At 46.7% G+C, this 26,306-nt stretch overlaps 1 protein-coding gene across 2 annotated transcripts in view; it reads right to left on the bottom strand.

Moving 5' to 3' along the window:
* Positions 1-12,161, bottom strand: part of LOC309851549 (multidrug and toxin extrusion protein 1-like) — a 54,267-nt gene extending 42,106 nt beyond the window's left edge. For both annotated transcript variants that reach the window (XM_082706917.1, XM_082706918.1), the window contains exon 1: positions 11,888-12,161. The gene's annotated coding sequence lies outside the window, so the exon portion shown is untranslated. The remainder of the gene's footprint in view (positions 1-11,887) is intronic.
* Positions 12,162-26,306: the final 14,145 nt, after the last annotated feature.

Here is a 26,306-nt window from a genome sequence, read left to right as displayed (position 1 = left end):
GTGATCCCTAAAAGTCCAGCCATCCTGTCATGCTGCCAGCCCAAGGATGAAACCAAAACTGGAAAAGGGTATAGTCAAGGGAGTCACAGATTCAAAAGACTCAGAGAGAAAGGGCTCTAGCTCCAGGGAGATTATAAATACATCATTGTGAAAAGTAAGTTACTCTCATTTGCAAGAAGGGGAAAGTTTTTTAAAACTGTGATGTGCTTTATAATAAAAAATGGATACAGGGGCTCCTGGGTGGCTCAGTGGGTTAAGCTTCGGCCTTCCACTCAGGTCGTGATCCCAGGGTCCTGGGATCGAGCCCCACATAGGGCTCTCTGCTCAGCAGGGGGCCTGCTTCCTCCCCTCTCTCTCTCTCTCTCTCTCTCTCTCTGCCTGCCTCTTTGCCTCCTTGTGATCTCTCTCTGTCAAATAAATAAACAAAATCTTTTAAAACATTTTAAAAAATGGATACCATGTTTGGTTGTTCATCCCATTTCTGGCACAGAGCTCCCCAAACCATTGGAATTTCTCAAGTGAGAAGAGCAATCAAGATGCCTTTTGTTCTGTTCATGGTGACTCCTGGGCCTCACAAGGGTGAGGGCGATTTGCTAGTTGAGGCCACTGTGTGATTAGAGGGTTGGAGCCTTCTGGGTTTACCCCCACCCTCCAGGAAGGGGAGAAGGCTTGGATCCAGGTGGAGTTCAATCATCAATGGTAATGATTGAATTCGTTGTGCCTACTTAATGAAGCCTCCATAAAAACCCAAAAGGATGGGGTTCAGAGAGCTGCTGGGTTGGTGAGCAGGTGGATATCTGGGGACAGTGGCCCTTGGAGAACATGGAAGCTTCCTCCCTTCGCACATATCTTGCCCTGCACATGTCTTCCATCAGGCCATTCCTGAGATATATCCTCTTATAACAAACCCGTCATCTAGTCAACAAACTGTTTCTCTGAGTTCTTTGAGCTGCTCTAGCAAGTTAAGTGAATCTAAGGTGGGGGTCGTGGGTGTCTCCAGACTCTGGCCTGTTGGTCAAAAGTACAGGGGCCAGTCTGGACTTGTGCTTCTAAAGTGGGGAGACCGGAGGGTGAGGGGTGGCCTTAAAGGACAGCTCTTTACCCATGGGATCTGACCCTATCTCCAGGTATATGGTATAAAAATTGACTTGACTTATAGGATACCCTGCTAGTGTCTAAGGATTGTTTGGTGGTGTGGAGAACCAGCCCCTACATACCCACACACACACACACACACACACACACACACATACACACTGGAATTCAGTACAGAATGCTTCTTACAAGCGTACACACACAGAGAGAGAACCCACAGGTCACTAAGTAAAACACAGAAATGTAACAATTACTGGATGGCAGAACTACAGCTACCATCAAACTTCTCTCTCTCCCAGCGAGGAAAAAATTTACATGTCCTATTTAAGTGATTTGAGCTCATAATGGCAAAGGAACAAAAAAATAAAACTAGGCTTCCCAGTCGCGATACCAGAATCCCCAAGATAAAGGAAGAAATAAACTAATGACCAGAAATATGGACATCTGACCTTGCTCACCAAACAGTCCAACCATAAATCCCACCCCCTAGGCCCCCACCCCCACCATAGGGACATAAGTCGCTGCACGAGGGTCAGAATCAGACCAAAACCAGACTTGGCCAAAACCCAGATATAACCTGGGACAGAAACAGAGCCAAAGGACACATAGAAAACACAGGGTCAGTGAGACCCAAGCTTTATTGTTTCGTGAGATTCATGCTGGGCCAGGCCAGCGCAAACCACCATGGAGAGGCTGCATTTAGGCAACAGGCTTGAGCAAAGTGAACTTGAACAAGGCAAAAGCGCCGCAGTGACCACCGATCTGAATGCAAACAGGATCCTTAAAAGACCCACCTCAAGGGGCGCCTGGGTGGCTCAGTGGGTTAAGCTTCTGCCTTCGGCTTGCGTTATGATCCCAGCGTCCTGGGATCGAGCCCGACATTGGGCTCTCTGCTCAGTAGGGAGCCTGCTTCCTCTTCTTTCTCTGCCTGCTGCTCTGCCTATTTGTGATCTTTCTATCAAATAAATAAATAAAATCTTTAAAAAAAAAAAAAAAAAGACCCACCTCAAAATGGTCACAGACCCTAACGGACCAATTACAACTGGTGCAGTTCTTAAAATTGCCAAAAAAGGAAAAATTCCCTACGTTCCCATTCTCTGACACTGCATCTGTCACCACTGCCTCGTGGCAGACACTCTCTTCTTTGTTGTCCTGCCCATGGCTTGCTTGCACTGTGTTCAAGAAACTTCTCTTTTGGACATGAACAAACATTTCTGCAAAGAAGACATACAGATGGCCAACAGACACATGAAAAAAATGCTCCACATCACTCGGCATCAGGGAAATACAAATCAAAACCACAATGAGATACCACCTCACACCAGTCAGAATGGCTAAAATTAACAAGTCAAGAAATGACAGATGCTGGCGAGGATGTGGAGAGAGGGGAACCCTCCTACACTGTTAGTGGGAATGCAAGCTGGTGCAACCACTCTGGAAAACCGTGTGGAGGTTCCTCAAAAAACTGAAAATAGAGCTACCCTATGACCCAGCAATTGCACTACTGGGTATATATCCTAAAGATGCAAACATGGTGCTCCGAAGGGGCACGTGCACCCGAATGTCTATAGCAGCAATGTCCACAATAGACAAATTATGGAAAGAACCTAGATGTCCATCAACAGATGAATGGATAAAGAAGATGTGGTATATATACACAATGGAATACTATGCAGCCATCAAAAGAAATGAAATCTTGCCATTTGCGATGACATGGATGGAACTAGAGGGTATTATGCTTAGCGAAATAAGTCAACCGGAGAAAGACAACTCACATGATCTCCCTGATATGAAGAAGTGGAGATGCAATGTGGTGGTGGGGGGGAGGTAGGAAAAGAAAAAATGAAAGAAGGTGGGATTGGGAGGGAGACAAACCATAAAAGACTCAATCTCAAAAAACAGACTGAGGGTTGCTGGGGGGAAGGGGAACGGGAGAGGGTGGTGGGGATATGGACATTGGGGAGTGTATGTGCTATGATGAGTGCTGTGAAATGTGTAAACCTGGCAATTCACAGACCTGTATCCCTGGGGATAAAAATACATTATAGGTTTATTAAAAAAATTTTTTTAATTAAAAAAGGGAAAAAAAAGAAACTTCTCTCTTGTTCTGCCTTGAGTGAATTCTTTTTTTTTTTTTTTAAGATTTTATTTATTTATTTTACAGAGCAAGCACAAGTAGGCAGAGGCAGGCTCGGGGGGTGGGGGGCAGCAGGGAAGTAGGCTCCCTGCCAAGCAGAGAGCCCGATGTGGGGCTTGATCTGAGGATGCTGGGATCATGACCTGAGCCAAGGCAGAGGCTTAACCCACTGAGCCACCCAGGCCACCCAGGCCGCCTTCGCCACAGGTCCCCACCCAGACAGGATACTCTATACTTGGAAGTGCTGCTTCCTTAGCTCTGGGGGGTAAACATTCCAGGCTTCCCCAGCGGACCCTTCTGCGGTGACAGGGAGACCTGGAAACAGATGCATTTTAGCCAAGAGAAGAACGTTGTCTGCAAAACTGTTCCAAGGTTGGCCGTGAAAGAATGGATTGCCAAATAAGAAAACACTACAGGTATTTGAAGAGGAGAAAAAGTTGCGATCTCCAAGTCCGTCCATGATACACACACACGCGCACACACAGACACACACATACACACATTTTTTTTTCACATGAAAATCATATCCATAAAATTGCCACATGTCTTCAGATGTCGACATTACAAATGTTGATGAGAAGGGTTTGGGTCAGGGAGGAAACAATTTATAGGACTCAGGTCTCATTAATTTGGGGAACCAGAACTTGACAGAGTGGGTTTGGGGTTTGGTTTGGCTTAGCTCAGGGTACAAAGTGTTTGCTTTGGATTTGCTCCTGCCTGGGACATATACATAAGCACCCACTCACCGTGTTAGCAAAGTGTCAGCAATCAGAGTCACTTTCCCTAAGAACATAAACTATAGAAGCCCTGACGGGTATGCCTGAGTCTTCCTTCCCTCAGGCTCCTCTATGTCTAACTCTGGTCCAGTTTGCACAACTGTATCTATCACACTGAGGAAAATAGCCTAACTGATACAGAAAGCTTTTTTCTGGGGCACCTGGGTGGCTCAGTCAGTTGGGTGTCTGCCTTCAGCTCAGGTCATGATCTCCGGGTCCTGGGATCCAGTCCCGCATTGGGCTCCCTGCTCTTCGGGGAGCCTGCTTCCTCCTCTCTCCCCTTCTGTCCACCCATCCCCCACTCATTCTCTCTCATAAATAAGCAGATAAATAAAAGACAACTTTCTTCTTCTTCCTCCTCCTTATATGGCCAATCTTGACTTTATCTTTGGAATTTCAATATTTCATTAGAATTTGTCTGAGGTCAGGTTCTCCCTCAATTGCTCCTGACCTTGTGGTGCCCTTCATTCACGAGCTTCCTTAGCTCAGCCAAATGGTCCTCACTGACCGGGAAACCACTACCAACAGAGTAACTTGTCCCAAATTCTTACAAACTCTGGGGCCTCTGAATCCAGGTTTCCTGTGTTTTTCCCAATGTCCCCTCACCGTTTCCCGGTGGGTTTTGTAAAGGCAAACACACTCTTTAGTGAATCTGGGTACTGTTTTGTATGTCTGAGCTTTGTGCCTTAAGGATCCATGATGCATCGAAATAGCTTTGAAGGTATCTTACCCCACGGGGGTGCTCATATGGATGAGCACTTACAGAAGGACCAACTGTGAACTCTGCAAAGTGGCAGAATCAAGATAATTCCAGTCCACATGTACACGCAACTCTAGCAACTTGGATGTCCCCAGACTGTTCATCCTGCTGAGAGCACCCTGTCATCCTTTCTTTTTTTTTTAATTTAAGAAAGAGAGTGGAGGGGGGAGGGGCAGAGGGAAAGGGACAAGCAGAGTCCCCTCTGAGCAGGGAGCCTATTGCGGGGCTCGATCCCAGGACCCTGAGATCACGACCTGAGCTGAAGGCAGACGCTTAACTGACTGAGCCACCCAGTCGCCCCGAGGTCACCCTATCACCTGAAAAGTAAAATTTAAATGGTAGAACCTGATCTTGCCTGGAGTGGGAAACTGGCGCCCTCCCCAATAGGGTCCTCAGAAGGGCCTCTGTGGTAGGCTGGGAGAACCAGACTCGGTGACTGATTTAGGCTTACACACTCTTTAGCAAATCTGGGTACTGTTCTGTGTGTCCGAGCTTTGTGTCTTAAGCCTTCATGATGCATCCAAGGGTCGACCTCTTCAAACAGGATGGAGTTCAGGCCATGGTCGAGAAAGAGGGGTGAGAAATGATCCCTTTAAAGCACTGTGTGGTTCCTCTGGCATAGAATGGTGGAGGAACAGGTACAGAGCAGACAACTAGAGGTGAGTGTCTTCTGGTCGGAAGTGCTCAGGGAAAGCCAGTGTTCCTGCCCCAGAGAGAGGAGAGGACGGATCTCTCCTTCCCTTGGGCTTGGAACTCTGTACTACCCCCCAGCAGGTACACCCACGTACACCTGGAAGGGAATGCCTGCTGGCCCAGACCAGCCCGCACCTTGGGAACCTGATGTCACACCCTGAGATTTTAGGCCCAGCCAGCCAGTGTATAAAGGTGTGGCTGCCACTCCTTATGATCAACAAACAAACTCCAGGCAAGGCCAGAGGCTAACACCTGCACCAGCTGCTGCCTTAGCGAGCTCAGGATGCTGGCCGCTCAGAGGCCAGGCCTTGCTCTGCCACAAGGGAGCTCAACACCCCAAATCAGTCAGAAGCTCACTGGCTCAGCGCTGGCCTGGGGCGGGGGGGTGGGGGAAGGGTGCAGGGCAGAGCTGCATGGGGGTTGGATTTGGAGGCTAAAAGGAGACACCCTAGGTCTTTCTCTGGAACAGCATGAAATAAGCCCATTCAGTTCCCCACCAATGGAGACCTTTAGTTTCTGAAAGCAGCAGCATCATTGAGTGGAAAGAGCCACCCACCGGTAAATCAGGAGACCAGGGTTCTGGCCTTGCTTCTGCCATTTCCTGGAAGCATGACTGCAGCCCAGCCACCGCACCTTGAATTTCAACATTCTTGCAACTAAATGATAAGAATAATTCCTACTCGGTCTATTCCCATAAACTTTTTTTTTTAATTGTCATCTACACCCCCCAATGTGGGGCTCGAACTCACAACCTCCAAGACCTCCAAGATCAAGCCATAGGCTCTACCGACTGAGCCAGCCAGGTGCCCCTCTATTTCCATAAACTTATTGAGAGGCTTAAAGGATAAAACGTGTATAAAAGCACACCGTGAACTCTACTGAAGGATGCAAACAGGAGCCTTCCTCCTCTCCAAGATACAAGGGGTCTCACGGAATCTCTAGCTTGTTCTGTGTGTGCTTTATGACCATCACGGCAAACCGGTCTAGTCTTTCTTTGAACACCTTCAGTGATGGGTCTCATGATTTCTACCAGTTTCCTGGGGCTGCTGGAACCAGTTGCCACAAACCTAGTGGTTTAAACAACACCAATGTATTATCTCACAGTTCTGAAGGTCAAAGGTCCAAAGTAGGTCTCGCTAGACTACAATCAAGGTGTTGGCCGAGGGGTGCCTGGGTGGCTCAGTGGGTTAAAGCCTCTGCCTTCGGCTCGGGTCATGATCCCAGTCCTGGGATCTAGCCCCATGTCGGGTGCTCTGCTCAGCAGGGAGCCTGCTTCCTCCTCTCTCTTTGCCTGCCTCTCTGCCTACTTGTGATCTCTGTCTGTCAAATAAATAAATAAAATCTTAAAAAAAAATAAAGGAAACATTGGACAAATACAAAATAAAGAACACGCTATTTTAAAAATCAAAACCTTTAAAAAAAAAAAATTGTTGGCCGGGCTCTACTCCTCTTGGGAAGCCCCAGGAAAGAATCCATTCCCTCACCCTTCCTAGCTTCAGGAAGTGAGCTGTCCCTGTTTCTTGGACTCTTGGCTTCCTCCATCTTCAAAGCTAACAACACAGATGGAGTCCTTGTCAAATCACATCCATCTCCACCTGCAACCTTAATTCCCCTTTGCCATGGGATCTAACATATTCACAGAGTCTGGGGATTAAGGCATGGACATGGTTGGGAGCCTCTCTTCTGCCTAACAGGAGGCTCTTCATTCCGCCGAGACATAATATAAAATCCCCACCAGCCAGTCCTAATTCTGCTCTCGCATGATATGTGACTTCTCTGCTTCCCACATGATAGTTCTGGGAGCCAAGGAGATGGTTTCTTCTGTATTTTTTCTGTTAAAAAAAAATTCTGTAGTTTCTTCTGGCGTGTGTGATCTGTCATTGACCCTCTTTCTACTGAAGCCTCCACATCTAACAAAAGTTGAGTTGTCATCCCTAAGGATGGTCTGTTCAGAGAACCCCAAACTCCCTTCATTAGGAAACTGGGAAGATGGGCAAAGAGCAGACAATCTTTACCAACCCCTTTGATGCGTTCTTTTGAAAAGAAAGAATCAGCATATCACCATATCTCAACATACATAAATAAATATATTTATTTATGGTGTCCGGCTTGGTGAATTTTCACAGAGTAAACACACCTCCGTAACCAGTAGCCAGATTAAAGACAGAACATTACCAAGCCTTCCAAAGCCCCCTTGTGGCCTTCTAGTCACTAATCTTCCCAAATGAACCCACTATCCTGCATGGTAGCAGATTGAACTGTGCTTCCCCCACACTCTGCAAAAATATAATCCCTAAAAGCCACAAATGTGACCTTATTTGGAAAAAAAGTCTTCTCATGTCATTAAATTAACCATCTGGAGAAGAGATCATCCTGGATTACCTGGATGGGCCCTGGCTCTTATGACAAGTGTCCTTACAGGAGACAGAAGAGGGAAAAGACCCACATGGGGAAGGGCATGGGAAGACAGAGAAGGAGAAGACAGAGAGGGAGACCGCCATGATGGGTCAGGCAAGGTGTTCCTACAGCTGCCAGGAGCCAGAGGGGTAACCATGGGTTCTCCCCTGGAACCTCTGGAGGAAATAAAGCCGACATCTTGACTTTGGACTTCCGGATTCCTGTCTGTGAGAGAATGAATTCCTTCTGTTGAAAGTCATGGAGTGTGAAGAGATCAACGGTTATGGCAACCCTGGGAAATGAATACAAGCTCAGCTTCGCTCTGTTTTCTACTGATGTAAAAAGAATTTAGTGAGGGTGCATGTTTTGTGTGTGACTTCTCTCATCCAGCGTTCTCTCTCAGCGCTGAGCGTTATCCCTGCTCAGGTGCACGGTGGAAGTTGGCTTGTTCTTATGACTCTGTGCTAATCCACTGTCAGAAAATGCCCGTGGGCAGGGCAGGACGTTTCCATTTTCTGTGCTTCCTCACCAAAGTGTGCAGTCTTCTCATTTTGGTCATCCTGGCGTGTGTGCGTGCGTGTGTGTGTGTGTGTGTGTAGAACATTCTGCTTTTGATTCCATTCCCCTAAGAATTAATGAGATCTGTTCTCTTTTCACATTTTTTGGCCATTTCAGCATCTTAAAAAAAAAATTTAGGGCGCCTGGGTGGCTCAGTGGGTTAAGCCGCTGCCTTCAGCTCAGGTCATGATCCCAGGGTCCTGGGATTGAGTCCCGCATCGGGCTCTCTGCTCGGCAGGGAGCCTGCTTCCTCCTCCCTCTCTCTCTGCCTGCCTCTCTGCCTACTTGTGATCTCTATCTGTCAAATAAAATAAATAAAATCTTTTAAAAGATTTTATTTATTTGTTAGAGAGAATGAGCACAAGCAGGGGGAGCAGCAGGCAGAGGGAGAAGCAGACTTCCCGCAGAGCCGGAAGCTGGATATGGGGCTCCATCCCAGGATCCTAGGATCATGACCTGAGCCAAAGGCAGACGCTTCACCAACTGAACCACCCAGGCGCACCTGACCCCAAGAATATCAATAACAATGATGACTGAATTGTGTCCCCTCCCTGATTCCTCTGTGGAAGCTCTAACCCCCAGGGTGACTATATTTGGAGGTAGGGCTTTTAGGATGCAATTGAAGTTAAATGAGGTCAGAAAGGTGGGGCCTAATCCAATAGGACTGGTGCCCTTATAAAAAGACAGCATGCATTAGAGAAAAGGCCATGCGAAGACAGAGCAAGATGGCAGCCATCCAAGAGTGGCAAGGCAGGTCCCGAGCAGGAAGTGAGCCACCTGGCACCTTGATCTAGGACTTCCAGCATCCAGAACCAAGAGAAAATAAATTTCTGTTGTTTAGGGCTCCCAGGCTACGGTATTTTGTTATGGCAGCCCAAGCTGACTAATGCAACAACCATAAAAATGTCATGTCATTACCCATAATTTGACATAATGACATTTTCTTTTTTTGTAATAGCATTAGCCACATATTCTGGGGCTGTGCTCAGTGCTTTCATCCATAATCTCCTAATCTTCACAGCAATCCTAGAGCCATTCTTAACTTCTTCAGAGGGTCTCCTTTCAGGTTCAGATGGCTAAGTAACTTGCCCCAGGGTAAGTGATGATTAAGTGCAGAAAGGGGACTGGAAATGACTTCTGCCTGGTTCCAGAGATAGCGGGAAAATAGGTCATAATTTAATATCTGATCATTGAGAGACAGGAATACCCAGCAAATGCATTGTGCGAGCCTGCTGTCCCCAGGCACACAGTGACAAAAACAAAGAAATCCCATATTTTCGGATGTGGGGGTTCAGAAAAGGCACCCAACATCTCCATATTGTCAGGACCAGGCTCGACCCAAGAGACTATGAAACTTCTACATCTATATTGATTCCAGCAGTTTTGTTCTCTAAAGTGCCTCAAATCTCTTTAATCTAGGTCAGAGGACCACATGAGAGCAGTGAAGTTTGAGAGAGCAATGAGTAGAGAGTATTAATGCTAGAAGGGTTATAACTAGTTGCCAGTAAAATCCTCGCATTCAACACATAGGACAGGGGTGCCTGGGTGGCTCAGTCGGTTAAAGCCTCTGCCTCTGGCTCAGGTCATGATCCCACAATCCGGGGATCGAGCCCCCCATCAGGCTCCCTGCTCCTGCTTCCTCCTCTCTCTCTGCCTGCCTCTCTGCCTACTTGTGATCTCTGTCTGTCAAATAAATTAAAAAAAAATCTTAAAAAAAAAAAAAAAGCAATTGGCCAAACTAGGATTCAAGTGTAAACATGTCATGCATCAAAATTTATCCTTTCCACTAAGAAGCACGCATTTCATCTATTTTAAAATCTCAGAGACCAGACATCATGTTTGATCAAAAAAGCAAGGGACTGAAGCTCCATTCAGTCACAAACTACCCCTATTTTTACAAATTAAAACAAACAGGTGAGTTACAAATATGTTCATTTTCTCTCGTTCAGATTCTATTTATAGGACTTGCTAAAAACGGAATTTGAAGAGCTGTAAACTATTTCAGTGAGCAAAGTAAGGCCATTAGATAGATTATAGACACATGTGATGCTTATAGTATGTAGTATAAACTCTTAAAAATAATGTAAAACATTTAAAACAGACATAGCTCTGGCTAGCTGTGCTGCCATTCTCTGTAGTAAAAGAACGATGTCACTAGGAAAATTTTCTTTTCATCCTTTTGCACAGATGCTGTCTGTTGAGTTGGTCCTGAAGCTTCCTCTGGGTTGACTTTGATCAGTGATTTTTTTTTAAAGATTTTATGTATGTATGTATGTATGTATGTATGCATGTATTTGACACACAGAGAGAGCAGAAGCAGGGGGAGCAGCAGAGGGAGAGGGAGAAGTACAACTTCCCCCTCCCCGCCCTGCAGCAGCAGGGAGCCTGACTTGGGGCTCCACTACAGAACCCTGGCATCATGACCTGAGCTGAAGGCAGACCCTTTACGGACTGAGCCACCCAGGCACCCCCCCCCCATCAGTGATTTCTGATCCAGCCACCCCGTGGGCCACGAATATTTCATTATAATGAAAACATGTTGCAATGTGCTCTCCCCTACTTGATCTCTCTCTTACTTTAACCACTCAGGGGGGCCAACACAGACCCCCACCTCCACCCCAAGTCCAGTGGCCAATGTTCTTATTTGGCTTTTCTATTTTCTAAATAATAGGTTTTGACAGCACACCCCAGGACGCAGGAAGACTTTCCAAGGGAATCTGTGACAAGATCAGTTTTAAGGAACTGGTTTTCCAGACTCTCCATTTCCTTGTTTCAAGCACCCTGCCTGAGAAAAGCACACTGTGTGTTGAGTGTTCCTTTTGGCTTGCCCTTTCTCTGTTCGGTCTTTATTACCAGAAAAGCCACCTTCTCCCTAAGGTGTATTGCCCCAGGGTGTAAAAACTTGCAATGTGACCATTTCAAGCTCTGTTACCAAAACTCGTAATACATTTGTGCTGCTTGTCTGAGCGCTGCGCTAATACTAATCAGTGATAATTCCATCCCAAAGAAAAGTTGTTAATGCTTAGACCTCTAAGGTCTCAGGAAATAGGCATTTTAATTTTCAACTTATATTTGCATTTTTGTGGATCGAAGTATGACAGGGGTTAAAATAAAAAGTCATCCAGCATGAAAGTGTATATTATCCTGAATTTGTAGAGGGAAGAACAGGGACATACAAAGAGAAAAAGGAACCATGCAAAATTTCTAACCAGCACATAGGAATTTGTTCTTGTCTTTTTAAAATGCATCATAGTATCAAATCGTAGCGGTGTTTACACTTCACGGGCTATATTTAGAAAATGATGTAACTGCAGATTTTAACATATTACTATTTATAATATGCCAGCTCTTGCAACGATTTTTAATTATCACAAAAAGTGTTAGGTGCCCGCTACAAAATATGCAATGGTTACATCGATTTCCAGAAAGTCTTTTAGGGGTACTCAAACAGAAAATCTCGAAAGTACTCACTGTGTCAGAGGAAAAAGATTTTGCAAGTTCCCGGCCGAACTTTCCCTGGGTTTGCCTCTTGCGCCCTCTGCTGGTGGGCCGCGTCTCTAAGAGGGCAGCGCTGTCTTTCTGTTCTCTGCATTCGCAGCTAGGGTCAAGATCACGCAGGTTTGGCGCGCGGGAGGCGGGGGGGTTGCAGAGTCGGGCTGCCTGTGGTTGCCACTGTGGCCAGACCCATGTGGATTTGCATGATCCCTTCACAGCACACAGAGCACAGAATCACCGGTCAGACAGGCAGCAGAGTGCTCTCACGTCCAAGTGCTGGACTCACGTGACCTTCCCTTACTGACTGATCTAACCAGAAGTTTCTGGCCTTGGAAATAGTAAGTGTTGCAATAATGATGATAATAATACCCAGCACCACAGTCTATGATGTTTACTTTGTGCCTGTCCCTTGCTGTTTGAAGCACTCTCCATAAATTCACTCACCGAACCCTATGAGGTAGGAACCTTTATTGTTCCCATTCTGCAGAGGAGGGTTTTGGGCACTGAGCAGTGAAAAAGAAATAAAATAAATTGCCCACGTCACACAACTGATCAGAGACAAAACCAGGATGTGGAGCCAAACAGCCCCCCAGACCCACCCCATTTGGCACACTTGCCACCATTCTTTACCATTCGTTGTGGGGAAAATGAGAAACATGGGCACAAAGACAAAATAAAAATCTGTCATCTCACCACCCAGGAATAATCACTGGCTAGTGTTTCAGCATGTTCCTTTCCAGTCCCATGTGTGAGTGTGTGGGTCTATCATTCTGTTTGATACATGAGAGACCTTCTATTTCTAGAACATGCTCGGGACACTTCAAAATACATCTGGGTTTCCCCCGGTCACTTTTGTCTCTATTCTTTGCCACTGTCTGTTTTGCGCATCCCCTGAAGATAAAGGTGGCAGATGTCGCTCTGTTTCTTTCTGACATTCAGCTTCTAGAATTTTCCCCTGTAAGGGCAGCTCAGGGGAATGTGCTGGTAGGGACCCTCCATACGTTGCTGTGTGCCCCTGGGCTGAGGTCCCCCTGGTCCCCCTGCCCTCCTCTGAAGCACAAAGTTCAAATGGGATGTGGGGAGAAAATAGAAACCGGGCTCACCACCAAATTCTCGAAGCTTTGGTTGCAATTGTGCTCTGTCTCCTGAAGGAGCAGATTCTGATGCCCAGGCATATTCCATCTCTCTGGAACCAAGGACGACAGGACGCACTTGGAGTCCCTTGGAGTCCCTTGCAGAGTCCCACCAGGGTCTCTGAGCCTGGGGCCTACAGACCTAAGGGGAGGCAGTGCTTACCTGCACTTGGGGACCCAGGGAAAAGAGGCGACCTGATGGGATCTGTAAACCTCTGCTGAGGCCACAGGTTTCAGTGACCCCATAGGGAAGCAGCTGGGAGATAAACAGCCTTTGAGAGACTGAATATACGATGGACAATGCCAGGCCAATATCAAAGTAGAACTCCAAGGGTGCCTGGCTGGCTCATTCAGTAGAGCATGCAACTCTTGAGTTTAGGGTTGTGAGTTTGAGCCTCATATTGGGCACAGAGATTATTTAAGAAAAAAAAGGGGGGGGGGAGACTCCAACACACCATCTACCCCTCAGGACAGTAACCAGCCCAGGAAGGCAACTGGCTGTAAGTGGGACTTGTAGGAAGTCAGACTGCTATCTCCAACAACAATCCAGGAAGCCAAGCAATGACTTCTAGAACAATCAGCCCCAAATGGCCAGGACTTGATTAACCACTCACAGCTGCCCTGAATTTTGTCCCTGCCTCCTACTTAGAAGCAGCCAGAGAAAAGCAAAGGTGCACCTGTGAGCAATCACACAGCCTGTTTCCAGCTTCCCCAGGCCACTGTAAAGCCCTCCTCCCACCCCCTGCCCGCCTGTGGGTCTCCGCCAAAACACAGGTGCTGGTGTCAGACTCTGTTCTACAGCAAGCTCAGAGCATATGGTCCTGCTTTCGTGTTTTGTTGGTCTTCATTCTGTCCACGTTTCTTCCTTTCCTACCCTAGTTGGTACGCCACATCAGCCTAACTCAGTTGGAAGCTAGAGGGCAAGGGTCACGTGAATGGGGTCAACAGAGGAGTCACATGGAAAGGGCACACACTGGGTCAGACACACATATGGGCTATGAATGGGACATAATAACTGGGGCACCCACAAGAGAAGTCACATTAGGACAAGTGGGTCACGCAGGTGACATACAGAATTCACACATGTGGCCGTAGGGGCCCTGCAAGGGAGCCCCTGTTTACTCCATCCACCGCCACATAAGCCTCCACCAGGAACATCCCATCCCGGAGCTCTTAGATGTTGAGGTCAGAGATTTTGTTCTAGGAACCTGCTTTCTGCCTGACCTTTTAGCTGTCCTGGGTCCCTCAGTATGCCTGCCTGACACCCTGCCCTTAAAAACTATCCACGCACCAATGTCCCTTCTAAAGGTCTCTCTGTACCTCAAGGAGTACAACGCTCACTGATGGTCATAACTTTTTTGTTTGACAAGGTAATATAGTCATAATATATTCATCTATCCATAACATATTCATATACTCATATATTTAAAATCTAAACAACATATAAAATGAATATGAAATGCTTTGTTCCTATGTCTGCCCCCTTTTGCCTTACTCTTAATCAGTCGTTGGTTGATTTTCTAAAAACTATTGGTTTCTGTACGTTTAATTTTGTACCTATCTTACTGACTTCTCTTTTTGTTTCTAGTAATTTTTCAGCCCAATCCTTCAGGTTTTCCAGTTATGTGATTGAATCATCTGCAAACAGTGATCATTTTAGCTCCTTCTTTGCCATGTCCATAACCCGAATTTTCCTCTTTTGTCTAAGTGTCTGGCTTTTGTCTTTGATCCATGAAGTAATTTACAAGTGCTTTTACACTTCCTAATTTTAGCATGCTTTTCCTTGCTGGTTTCTAAATTAGTGGTAATTGGGTCAGAGAAAGTGACCTGAATGATACCTGTTCTTTGAAGTTTGTGGAGATTTCCTTCACGGTCTAGAAGATGCTCACAATTATGTACAATGCTCCATGCGGACTCAAGAACGCTGTTATGTAATTGCTGTGTGCCAAGTTCTACCTATGTGCATTTGACCAACTTCATTAATCTGTTATTTAAACCTTAATATCTTTAGCTGATGTTTTTGTCTTCTTACTGAACCACTTACCTCTACTCTGTTAGTGATTATCCTACATTTTAATATACTTAATGGGTTTTCTGGCTCATAAATATCCCTCCTTTCAAAAAATACAATCACTTTAAAAGACTTTACTTCCAGAATATGTTGACTCTGGCTGCCATGTTATTCTTATCCAGTACTGAGTTCTGTTTTGCAAATACACACATTTGTGATTTTTTGTTTGTTTGTTTCTGTATGGTCAAGATTTGTTAGTTAACCCACATGTTTACCATTTCCTTTACTCACTGGGTCCTCCTTTTTTTTTGTTGTTACTATTTTATTTATTTATTTGACAGAGATCACAAGTAGGCAGAGAGGCAGGCAGAGAGAGAGGGGGGAGCAGGCTTCCCACTGAGCATAGAGTCCGATGCGGGGCTCCATCCCAGGACCCTGAGATCATGACCTGAGTCAAAGTCAGAGGCCCCAACCCACTGAGCCACCCAGGTACCCCTCACTGGGTCCTTCTTGCCTCTTAGATCTTCTGTCTGGGAGGGTTTTCCTTCTCCCTGAAGTATGCTTTCCAGAGAGTCCTTCAGAGAGAGAGATGCTGGTGGTTCCATTTGTTTGAAAATATCTCTATTTTTTTTTTAAGATTTTATTTTTAAGTCATCTCAACACCTGATGTGGGGCTCCAACTTACAGCCCCAAGATCAAGAGTTGCATGCTCTACCAACTGAGCCAGCCAGGTACCCAAAAATATCTCTATTTTTTTTTTTTTAAGATTACACTTATTCATTTGAGAAAGGGGGAGAGGGAGCACGAGCAGAGGGAAGGCAGGGAGAACGTGACTCCCCACGGAGTGGGAACAGACATGAGCCTCGATCTCGGGGCCCCCAGGATCATGACCTGAGCTGAAGGCAGATGCTCGACCCACTGAGCCATCCAGGCACTCAAAAATATCTCTGTTCTTGAAAGATAACTTCCCAAGCATATAATCTAGGTTGGCAATTGTTTTCTTTTGGTGCTTTGGAATTAAAGATTTATTTATTTATTTATGTTGTGGGGAGAGAGGCAGAGGGAGAGAGAGAGAGAGAGAAAGACCCAAGCGGACACCGTGCTGAGTGCTAGTCGGACATGGGACTCAGTCTCAGCACCCTGAGATCACAACCTGAGCTGAAGCCAAAATTCCCAGGCTCGACCAACTGGGCCACCCAGGCTACCCAGTGGTTTCAAATTAATAGTGTGCTTCTGGTTTTCATTGTTGCTGCTCAAAATTCATCTTCAGGGGCACCTGGGTGGCTCAGTGGGTTAAAGCCTCTGCCTTCAGCTCAGGTCATGATCTCAGGGTCCTGGGATTGAGCCCTGCATCAGGGCTCTCTGCTCAGCAGGGAGCCTGCTTCCTCCTTTCTCTCACTGCCTGCCTGCCTCTCTGCCTACTTGTGATCTCTGTCTGCCAAATAAATAAATAAAATCTGTTTTTAAAAAATTCATCTTCAGTCCAACTCTTATTTTTCTGTAGATAATTGGCTTTTTTTTTTTTTTAAATCCCCTGGTTGTTTTAAAAATCTTTATTCTCTATATTGGGCAGTTTCCTCATGCTGTATATAGATATGGGTGTCTCTGTCCTTATCATACTTAGGAGATAAAGTTCTTCTTGTGAGGGAGGCCTCAAGTCTCCCCCATTAATTCTAAAAAGTTTGTAGCTACCATTTCTCCAAATACTACCTCTCCCCTACGGTCTCTTTATTACCCTTGGAAACTCCATTTAGGCTGAGATTAGACATTTTCATTGTCTTCACCCCCCCCCCACCCCGCCATATTTTGTATCTCTTTGCCTTTTTATTTGCTTTTGCTGTAGCTCCTTTAATTCTACCTTTGTATTAGTTATCTATCGCTACATGGGAAATTAACCCCAAATATCTCACACAGTTATTGAGGGTCAGAAATTCAAGGTGTGTCTTAGGGCCTCATATGAAGTTCAAGTCAAAATGTTGGCTGGGGCTGCAGTCATCCAAGAGAGAAGCAGGAATCCACAGTTCTTTTCTGACTAAGTGTCCAAGTCACACACCATACTTATCCTTTCTGTTTGTTAGAGGAAGGTCATTAAGTTCAGCCCATACTCAAGAGGACAAGAACTAGGCATCACCTTTTGGAGGGAATGCCAAGATTTACAAACACATTTTGAACTGCCAAAAATTTTATTTCATTAATTATTTTTTTCCACTCTGTCTAATCTGCTGGATAATATACCTCTGTGTTTCTAATATCAAATATTAAACTGTTCTTTTCTAGAATTTTCTCTTTCATTATTTTAAAACATACCAAATCATTCTTACTCTCCCTTTTCCTGTTAATGTCTTTTTTTTTTTTTAAGAGTTTATTTATCTATTTAACAGAGACCGAGATCACAAGTAGGCAGACAGTCAGACAGAGAGAGGTGGGGGAAGCAGGCTCCCTGCTAATGTGGGGCTTGATCCCACCACTCTGAGATCATGACGCAAGCGGAAGGTAGAGGCTTAACCCACTGAGCCACCCAGGCACCTTCTGTTAATTTCTTAGCCCTCTTTTTATTAGTGTATTTTGACTGGTCATTTAAAAGTAGAAGGCCTGTTTTGAGGGTGTATTTCTTTCAGAGAGAATGTACCCCAGCTCCTACCAGCATGCTGTGGGTCCTACTGACCTACGAAATTATAAAATAATTTTTTGACTTAGAGGTTTTGGGACTATGCAATTAGAGTAAATTCTGTCCTGAAACCCAGGTTTCATATTAGATTCTATGTACCCTCAAATCAGATTTAATTAATGTTAACATTTTGGAGGTGCTTCTTTAAAGAAAAAAAAAATCGAGACTCTGCCTCCATCCCTTCTTCTTCCTCATTCCCCAGAGGTAACCACTCTCCCAGAACTGGTGCAAAAAATTCCCATTCAGGGCGCCTGGGTGGCTCAGTGGGTTAAGCTGCGCCTTTGGCTCAGGTCATGATCTCAGGGTCCTGGGATCGAGGCCCGCATCGGGCTCTCTGCTCAGCAGGGAGCCTGCTTCCCTCTCTCTCTCTGCCGGCCTCTCCATCTACTTGTGATTTCTCTCTGTCAAATAAATAAATAAAATCTTTTAAAAAATTCCCATCCATATTTTAATATGGATTTATAGTAAATATGTAGCATTAATATATACAGTATGTGTTGAAATTTTTATGCAACTTGCTTTTTTCCCCCTAGACATCCCCCTACTGGTGGACAGGTAGCACTTTCTGGATTTGGGGGAGGGGGGTTGGTAATTATTAGCAAACAATATTGAGGGGAGTATCCTGGAATTAAGGCTGTGGTTAAATTCACAGAGATTCTGCAAGTGGTGTTAACAATCCATGTGAGAGGGAACATTGGAGGGAGAGCAAGAAGACACCTGCAGAAAGCACCCAGTCCTTCTTGGGACAGAGGGACCCCCTTCCTGGACGAGAGACCCTTCTGGTGGCGCATTCAATCTTTCAGCAGGTGGTGTTCCGAGGGGCCCAAGTGCGTTGGGGGAGGGGAGCAGGGAGAAGAGTGAAGACCGGTAGCCCCAGGGGCCGGTGTGGATGGCGGGGCGGCGTGGGCAGGGCGGCAATCAGAGCGCAGCGGCGGGGGGGGGGGGGGGGGGTTGACTCTGTGCTGGCCGCGACGCCTCCTACCGGTCGCCAGAAGCAACGTCTGCCTCTCGCAGTCGCCTGCGTAAACCCCGGACTCGCGATGCAAGGCAAAAAGAGCGGGGTTTTTTGCCGGCTGCAAGTACAACAACGGTTGCCTGAGGCCAAATGTCTCCCACGACGGCTTCTCCCAGTCCCCCTTGCTGCGGGGGAGGAAAAAAGGACCTATGACCCCGACGTGACTTGAACACGCAACCTTCTGATCTGGAGTCAGACGCGCTACCATTGCGCCACGAGGTCACAGCGAGCAGATGACTCCGCGTCGCTCAAGACCTCGCTGCGCCGGCACGGTCCCGCAGCTCGAAGCACCTAAGCTGAGAGGCGCGGTCCCTCCCCCATCCCCCGCCCCGCCCGGCGCTGGGGTCACACCGAAGGGGAGGGGCGCGAGCAGCTCCGCTCCTTGGCTTCCGGGAAGCTCGAGCGCTGGGGCCGCGGAGCCGGAGTGCCGCGCCACCGCCCAGCCAAGCCCTCCCCGCCCCGCCCCGCCGGAGCCCGGGGCGGCGGGGCCGACTAGCCCAGCCCGCCTCCCGCTCCGCACACAGGAGCTGCAGCCCCCCCGGCGCGGGGCCGGAGATATCGCGGGGCGGGTCGGGCGCCCCCCTACCCCGCCCCGAGCCGGCACCGGGGGCCCTCGTTGCCCAGGCTGGAAAGACGCCGCTCTTTCATTCTCTGCAAAGCATAAAAGGAAACCTTTTCTTTAACGAGGGTCACCGCAATATCGGGAAGACAGAGTCCTTGAAAATCCCACCCGGCGGAGGTCGCCTGCTCATACATGATCGTGCGCGATGTTTATTTTTGCAGTTTTACGGGCCGGGTCTAATCCCAAGTAAGAGTTTTGATCTTTGAATTGAGGGATGGCACCCATATGGAAAAGGACCCTTACACTTCCACGAAGTATAAAACCGCGTGTGTCCGGCACCCAGATCAAGAAAGTGAACATTACCACACACACCCCTCCTTTCTGGTGGCTTCCAATTCGTTTTTGAGATAAGGTCGTATTGGACACAATACCTCGCTTGTCATAATACTGTGCACATAATTTAGTTAATATTTTTTCCTAGCATGATTTTAAGCAGCTCATTGTCCACCTCGTGGGAGTCTGAAGTCCCTCCTTTTGGACAGTACTTTTTCCTTTTTTTTATTAAGTAAGAAAAGATTATTAAATAAATGAGTAAATAAGCTCTTGAATTTTTTTTTTTTTTTTTTTTTTTTACGCCATTAATACTATAGAGCACTATCCTGGTCTAAGAACGTGAAGCAACAATTACTTTAATAAATAAAATTCCCCACAAGGGCCTGATGTTCTTCGGGGAAGGAACGATCCAGAATGGGCCTCACTCTTTACAGGAGGGAAAGAGTGAGTGTGTCAGGCTCTCAGAGAAGCCGGTGGGGGGTGAAGGGCTCTCTCACCATTCTGATTACTTGGGGACACCTAAGGCCACCAGAGCTTCTATGAATCTTGGGTAGGAGTCTTGTCAAATTTTGTGTTTATGGCCAAGTGTGAGAATAGCTTTGGGGTTAACTGTGAGTCCTGAGACAGCTGCTGGAAGACTGTCAGAGAAGCAGAGACCAGAAGGTTCCATCCCTGTCTTCAGCGGGGGCGGGGGGTGGGGGGTGGTGTCAACTAGCCCAAGATTACTGATTGCCTCTACAAGTATCCAGACAAGAGTCCCTTACTTACTGCTCTTGGTGGCCCAGAGGTGAATTGGACCCTGATTAGGGGAAGGTGTGGCGAGGTAGGGAGTGACAGTAATGTTTCTCAGAGATCTAAGAAGTAACTGAAATGCCAGACTCTGAGGTTTGGATTCTCTTTCCCGGTGATGATGAACTTCCTTCCCTGTTCCCTCTTGAGGATCTCCTGCACTGGCCACATAGCAAAGTCACTGTGAGGAACAGCCAGTGCCTTTCCCACAGAGGTCAAGAGTACAGAATCTACTGGAAGGGATGCTTCACAACCAAGGAAAGACCAGAGACACTCTTGAAAGCCCTGCTCAGATCTTTAGATATACCTGTCATGTCCTGGCCCTTCTCCCCAGATGTGGAACCAAAAGCTAGTTTTTATTTTAAACTACAGTGTAGTAATATCATCAGGTGAAGGGATTAAAGAGATTTGTGCAGGTAGGGTTATAGGGTCCTTTTTAAAAGTAAGATTTGGGCACCTGGGTGGCTCAGTCAGTTAAGCATCTGCTTCTGCTCGGGTCATGATCCCAGAGTCCTGGGATGGAGGCCCACCACCGGCCAAACTTACAGGCTCCCTGATCAGTGAGGAGTTTGATTCTCTCCCTGGCTTGTGCTCTCTCTTGCTCACTCTCGCTCAAACAAATACATAAAATCTTTAAAAATAAATAAAAATAAGACTTGCTTGCCAGGGCCTTACCAAAGTGAAGGGAAGGAGGCAGTCATGCCCATGGGCATAGCTAACGCCTCTTATTTATAATTTTGACACTTTATTCATCTTGGATTTTGGCATTAATTTTTTTAAAGCACTATATATGTTATGCCCCAATAATGGGTCCGTGATTAAAGGAGCGAGGCTGATACAAAGTGAAGGTCAAGCAAAGCTTTATTTCGTGCCAAGCATCAAGAATCTAATCAAATGTTTGGGGCCGCACCTCTTCCAACAGAGGGCGACCCTTCTCTGTTTCACAGGCTAGCTTTTAAGGGCAAAGGCCATGCGGTCGGGCCTGGCCACGCACAGGTGACCAATGAGATTGTAACACACACAGGAAATTCCACAGTGATGCTAGGTCACCAATTGAGTTACAATTTACCGTAGTAGACATTTGAACCGGCCTATCACACCTTGATTGGGATTGGCGCCAGAAATGGCTCCCAAAGGTTGGGGCCCATACTCCTTGGTAACCAGGGAGACAGTATGCATGCCCCCCACTGATCGGATGGCTCCACCTGGCCTGACCCACCTTTGTATCTGGGCTTTGTTACCTGTAAATCCCCTGGGGGAAGGGGAGCAGAGACAGTTTCTAAATAGGTCCTTACATATGTGTGTGTGTGTGTGTGTGTGTGTGTGTGTGTGTATTTTTTTTATTTATCTTGACAACCGAGTTTTTTGGTGCCACCCACACTCCTTGCATCACTCCTTGCATTTTGCGCCCAGGAGAGGGCCTCACTGGCCTCGCCCTCATCCCAGCCCAAGGCTCACTGAAATTCTGGGACTGCCCAGACACCACAAAACACTGCTTCTTTATTTTAGAACTAAACTCATTTAAAACAAACACAGGGGTGCCTAGGTGGCTCAGTGCCTTGAGCCTCTGCCTTCGGCTCAGGTCCTGGGATTGAGGACTCAGGTCCTCAGGTCCTTGGCTCAGGTCCTCAGGATCTCAGGGACTGAGCACCGCATCTGGTTCTCTGCTCAGCAGGGAGACTGCCCCCCCCCCCCGCCTGCCTCTCTGCCTACTTGTGATCTCTGTCAAATAAATAATCTTCAAAACACCACCACCACCAATAACAACACACACACACACACAAACACACACACACACAAAAAGAAAAAATGGAAACAAAAAATCCCCTGTAAAATACGCAAAACTTCAAAACTACATGACAGTCAATGTCCAGTTAAATACCAAAAGAAAAAAAGGTAGTGCCAGCATTGGTGAGGGTGTAGGGAAAACATAGATCTATGAGAATTCATGCAACACTGGAAAAGAATGTGTGGATTGGTAGCACTGTGTGGACTGCGATGTGGCAAATGTTTTTAAAAATCCTTCTGTCCAGGCATTTTCTCTTGCAGAGAATATGTACCAAAGAAACAGTGAAGGATGAATGCACAGCTGTATCTTCAAGGCTGTACTCATCAACACTGTGTAATCAGGAAGCGACGGGCACCATCTTGATGGTTCCATGGTCCAAGCCCAGTGTGGATTTCCAAGGGAGCGAGGCAGGGAAGCCGTCTTTAGTGAATGCATGCCTGTATGAGGGAACATCAGGGACTCTTGAATAAAGAGGTGTGGAAGAGAGAAGTCCAGAAGGAACTGCTGTGGAGAAGGAAGGCTGTCGGTGTTATGCCAAGGGCTGCCTGACCACTGAGAAAAATGTTAACTTTGGCTTCTCTGTCTCTGCTTAGACCCAGGCAATTGAGCTATCGCTTAGAAAAAGTTTTTCCTTGGCTTTGTTTCCTAAGGACTGAAAATGTTCCAACTCCCCAAAGCCCATCAAAGATGTCCTAGATCTTTCTGACAGACACATTCCTTTTCCAGCACATTCCAACAGTGACTTGAAAACAGAGGCCCAAGAAGGGTGGTGGTGCTCTGTGGAGTGCGTTTTTCTATCATGCAGCTCTGGGGCAGGCTGGCTTCTTGGGAAGCTTAGGGGGAAACTGGGAGGAGAGCCAAGAAGGTATTTTGGGAGGAACTCTGGTGAGAGGAGGAAGCGTGGCTTTGGGAGGAAGCTGAACTGGAAGGGGGTGGGGAGAAGCTGTGAGGCTGTGATGGAGCCCTGGCAGCCGCTCTGCCATCCGGTGGAGAGAGCTCAGAACAAAGACAGCCTGTGGGAGGACCCCACCCCCTGCATCAGAAGACAATGGCAGAAGGCGGAAGGCAGCAAGTTGTGGTGGCCAAAGGCTCACAGCGGTACGCTGTCTGCTTACTTCTCCCCTCTTCAAAAGGACAAACACCCATGGAACTGCTGGAACATTTAGAATTTCATCAGAAATACTCACTGGGATGGACGGAGTGTGGCATAATCCAGAGCCTTAGCCAAGAACAGGTCTCCAGGCCCTAGCCTCCTGATGACCTGATGTGAAGGGGCCCTCCTAAACCAGCGGGGCAGGGGCGGGGAGATGGAAGTTGAATCTGGTCGCTGCACAGAGGCCACACACAAAAAAATAAATAAAAAGACGGCAGATTTGGGGAGTGTGCGAACCTTAGACACTTCGATTTTTTATTTTTATGGTAGGCATTTCGATTATCATGATAATTTGCTTTGATCCTAGGTTTCCACTCTTTGTGCCTCAAAACCTTCATTAGGAAAGAAACCCTCCCTTAAAGTGGGAAAATCCAAAGGGATTACGAGTGGAAACAGTTGCTGCTTCTTCCCTCCTTGCCCCTCCATCCTTTAAAGCTTCTGTGACCTGCTAGGCTTTAGTTTTGCTGAGGTGGTTCTGTTGACCCCGGGGACCATTGGCTGACAAGTCAGGACTTGAATTTTTTTTTTTTTTTTTTAAGCTCTATGCCCAAAGTGGGGTTTGAACTCATTACCCAGAGATCAAGGGTCACATGCTCTATGGACTGAACCAGCCAGGTGCCCCCAGAGCTTGAATATCTTTCAGCAGTTTAATTAGGTTGTCACTTTTGTTCAGGACCGGAGGAGACTGGGACATGGTGGATACCCTTTACATTGGAGAAATGGAATTCCAGAAGCAGAAACTTTTAGGTCTACTAGGGTATCAAGCTATGAGCATGGCTAGTAAGAGCCAAGGGTCCTGATTACTAGTCCCAACGCGACAATATAACCGAGTCTCAGTTTGTCTTTGCCTCATGTGATGCTGTTCCTTGAACTGGTCCCTGGAGCTTTTCCTAACCCCCAAAGCCATGCTTACTAATGCTCACCAAAGAAACTGGATGGCAACTGTAGCTTAGGGAGTAGGGACTACATGTGATATAGAAAAATATTGGGGCTTGCAGCCAATGGCCAAGAAAGAATTCTTGAGACATTTTTGGCACAAAAAGGTGTTTTGTTTTAAGATTTTATTTATTTATTTGACAGAGAGAGATCACAAGTAGGCAGAGAGGCAGGCAGAGAGGGGGTGGGAAGCAGGCTCCCTGCTGAGCAGAGAGCCCAATGTGGAGCTCAATCCCAGGACCCTAAGATCATGACCTGAGCCAAAGGCAGAGGCTTTAACCCACTGAGCCACCCAGGTACCCTGTTACCAGAATTTAATTATAGGATTAAAATGTCTTTAGCAGCATAGACATAGCCAGTGGTTACTGTGAGAAAATCCACTCTGCCAAGGAGAAGGCAGGAAGTGTACCCAGCAGGGGTGTCAGGACACAGGTTCCAGTCCTGTCTTCACCACCTACCAGCTGTGGGATATTGGTCACCCAACATTTCTCTGCACTAGATTTCCTCAATTCGAAACTGAGTGCAATAGAACTTATCTCAAAGGGTCGTTGTAAGGATTAAACAAAGTAATACTCTAAAAATGGATTCCAGGGGCTCCTGGGTGGCTCAGTCAGTTAAGCATCTGCCTTCAGCTCAGGTCATCATCTCAGCGTCCTGGGATCGAGCCCCACATAGGGCTCCCAGCTCAGTGGGGAGCTTGCCTGTCTCTCTCTGCCCCTTCCAGTCCCCCCTCCCAACTTGTGTGCTCTCTCATTCTAATAAATAATAAATATTTTTAAATAAATGGAGGATTCCTGAGAGGACAGCCTTGTTCCTAGTATTTAGTGTGTAGTGTGACTACTAGGTTTCCATGCGGATGTCAGCACTGAGGCCCTGGGCCAGTACAGAGCTGACCAGGGCCGCGGGAGACATAATTTAACCTGATTCGGGGTTCTCTGTACATGTGAGTAGTAATAGAGTTTGCTGTGAATACTTACAGGGGAGTCCTATCAGCCAGGTGGTGGCTATGGTGCTGGCTGGCCCCTTTTCCCACTTTACCTCTTGGTCTCCGATTCTTCTGTAATGGACTCCAACCAAATCCCTTTAATTGCAGGCCCGGAATACCCAGAGCATAAACTTCCTGCCAGCTATCGGATGGATATGTAAATTGGGGAATCATCACAGAATGAATAATAAGCCTAATCTGAGTGGACTGGGAACTCCCATCTTTGTCATTTTATTACTTATTCTGAGCACCTACTCTGTCCCTGGTGGTAGGTATTTGATATTTTACTTTATTTAATCTTTGCAACCTATCTGGTCTTCTATTTGTCCATTGTTACAACTTGACCTTCTTTGATGGTATTTGTTCTTCCCTGTTCATATATAAGGAACTTCCTCTGAAGAGCCTTTTACTGGCCCCCCCAACCCCCTTTGGAAATGTTCCGCTTTGAGGTTTCATTTGTATTTTGACAGTATCGTAAAGCCTTTTGAATTTTTATGGAGATGCTTTCGGCCATTTTATCTGTGGTTCAGGTAACTGACATCTATCTTCTCTTGTTGAGGGGAAATGTTCCTAAGAATAAGATCATGGTAGGGACACCTGGGTGGCTCAATTGGTTAAGCTGCTGCCTTCAGCTTAGGTCATGATCCCAGCGTCCTGGGATCAAGTCCCACATCTGGCTCCTTGCTCCGCAGGGAGCCTGTTTCCCTTGCTGCTTCTGCCTGCCACTATGCCTGCCTGTGTGTACTCTCTGTGACAAATAAAATCTTAAAAAAAAAAAAAAATCGTGCTATTAGAGACTCTCAAAACATTTCAAGAAATTCTGGTCCTAAGGCTTAGGTCCCTCATCTCCCTCAGAATAACCAATCCAGTGGTTCCTTAAGAGAAAGAACTGTACTAGCCATATGTCTGGTATCTGGTGGGATTCTTCGTAGCCCTGTTTTGAGGTTCTCGTATTTCGCCAGCATGTCAAAAAGGCAGCCCGTCTGCATCTGTCAGCGCTTTTAGACACTCTTTAAGACTT

Source organism: Mustela nivalis (assembly GCF_964662115.1).
Source record: "Mustela nivalis genome assembly, chromosome: 17".
Taxonomy (NCBI): Eukaryota; Metazoa; Chordata; class Mammalia; order Carnivora; family Mustelidae; genus Mustela; species Mustela nivalis.
Note: the sequence above shows the minus strand (reverse complement) of the source record. Positions and strands in the feature narration are given on the sequence as shown.